The sequence below is a fragment of the Apium graveolens genome, chromosome 3 (genome assembly GCF_009905375.1).
Source record: "Apium graveolens cultivar Ventura chromosome 3, ASM990537v1, whole genome shotgun sequence".
Lineage (NCBI taxonomy): Eukaryota > Viridiplantae > Streptophyta > Magnoliopsida > Apiales > Apiaceae > Apium > Apium graveolens.
In genome coordinates, this window is record NC_133649.1 from 130,328,750 (window position 1) to 130,331,099 (window position 2,350).

At 41.9% G+C, this 2,350-nt stretch overlaps 1 non-coding gene across 1 annotated transcript; it reads right to left on the reverse strand.

The window, feature by feature from the left end:
- Nucleotides 1-304: 304 nt before the first annotated feature.
- LOC141716468 (small nucleolar RNA R71) lies at nt 305-411 on the reverse strand. Its single transcript, XR_012573177.1, has one exon. It is a non-coding gene; the product is annotated as a small nucleolar RNA R71 (small nucleolar RNA).
- Between the last annotated feature and the right edge of the window lie 1,939 nt (nt 412-2,350).

Genomic DNA, 2,350 nt, shown 5'->3' on the forward strand with positions numbered 1-2,350 from the left:
AGCCATCAAGGCTAACACTTTTGAGATCAAGTCTAGCACGATTCAGATGATACATAACTCAGTTCAGTTTGGGGGTAATCCTATTGAAGACCCAAACATGCACATCAGGGAATTCATCGAGATTTGTGACACTTTCAAGTTCAACGATGTGTCTGAAGATGCCATTAAGCTGCGACTATTTCCATTCTCTTTGAGGGACAAAGCAAAGTGTTGGTTACATTCTCTACCACCGGGGTCTATCACCAAATGGGAGGATCTTGCTCAAAAGTTTCTCACTAAATTCTTTCCTATAACGAAGACTGCTGCAATCAGGAATGCTCTTACTCAGTTTGCTTAGCAAACTAGTGAATCTCTGTGTGATGCTTGGGATCGTTATAAGGAGATGCTAAGGAAGTGCCCACATCACGACAAGCCTGATTGGATGATCATAAACTGTTTCTACAATGGTCTAGGAGCACATTCTAGACCTATGCTCGATGTAGCATCTGGTGGAGCCTTGTGGGCTAAAAGCTACAATGAAGTTTATGAGTTAATTGAGCTAATAGAAGCCGATGAATACCAGAATCCTACGCAAAGAATGTTGCAAGGAAAGGTAGCAGGAATTCTGGAAGTGGATCAAGCTACTGCTATAGCTGCTCAACTACAAGCTTTGACGATTAAAGTGGACTCTTTGGCTAATTATGGAGTTAATCAGATTACTTGCATTTGTGAACTTTATGCGGGAGCACATGAAACAGAGCAGTGTGCTATTTCTAGAGAATCAGCTCAATTTGTGAGCAACTTTCAGAGATCACAACAACAAGCTCCAACCACTTATCATCCGAACAACCGCAATCATCCTAACTTCAGTTGGAGCAACGATCAGAATGCGGTGCAACAATCTTATCATCCATATACAACAAGGCAGTATAACCCTCCTGGTTTTTAGCAACCGCAGTATGCCCCGAAGCAACAACTTCAACTTCAGCAGTTACCTCAAGCTAATGAAAAATATGAATTGGAGGAGTTGAGACTCATGTGCAAGAGCCAAGCTGTCTCTATCAAGACCTTGGAGAATCAAATTAGGCAAATTGCGAATGCTTTACTCAATCGTCAACCTGGCATGCTTCCTAGTGATACTGAAGTGCCAGGCAAGAAGGAAGCTCAGGAGCATGTTAAAGCAATTACATTGAGACCTGGTAAGGTTGCGAATCCTGAATTAGCTAAAACTCAAATTTCTGAAGTGGAGGCTAATGAAGAAGAAGTGTAGAAGGAAGCGAAAGTGGAACCAATGAAGACTACTGTTGAGCACACTCCTCCTGAGGGTAATACAGGGGAGAAATAGATATATCCTCCACCTTCTTTTCCTAAGAGGCTGCAGAAAAAGAAACTGGATAAGCAGTTTACGAAGTTTCTGGAGGTGTTCAAGAAACTTCACATCAATATACCTTTCGCTGAAGCTTTTGAGCAAATGCCTAGTTACGCAAAATTCATGAAAGGTATTCTCTCTAGGAAGGTGAAGCTTGATGACTTAGAGACCGTTGCTCTCACGGAGGAATGCAGTGTTGTGCTGCAACAGAAATTTCCTCTGAAGCTTAAAGATCCTGGAAGCTTCACTATTCCTTGCACCATTGGAAAGTTGTCATTTGATAAATGTCTATGCGACTTGGGAGCTAGCATCAATCTGATGCCATTTCCAATCTTCAAAAAGTTGGAATTGCCTGATCCAAAGCCTACATAAATGACTTTGCAGCTGGCCGATCGTTCTATTACGTATCCGTTAGGTATCATGGAGGATGTCTTGGTCAAGGTGGATAAACTCATTTTCCCTACTGGTTTTGTCATTCTTGATTTCGAGGAGGATAAGAATATTCCCATAATCTTGGGAAGACCTTTCTTGGCTACTGGCCGAACCTTGATAGATGTGCAGAAAGATGAGCTTACCATGCGGGTGATGGAATAGGATTTGACTTTTAATGTGTTCAATGCCATGAAATTCCCCACAGAAAATGAGGAGCGTTTTAAGGTGGAAATGGTCGATACTGTGGTTAATTCTGAACTCGATCGTTTGCTAAGGTCTGATGCCTTAGAGAATGCCTTATTGGGGAATTCTGATAGTGAAGATAATGAGGGTGACGAGCACTTGCAATATTTGAATGCTTCTCCCTGGAAGCGAAAGATGGACATGCCTTTTGAATCTCTTGGATTAGAGGAGTTGAAAAGTTCTCCGAAACGCCTCAAGCCATCTATTGAGGAAGCTCCTACTCTTGAGCATAAGCCTTTACCTGAGCACTTGAGATATGCATTTTAAGGTGAAGCGTCTACTTTGTCTGTTATTATTGCATCTGACCTTTCAGGTACTAATGAGGAA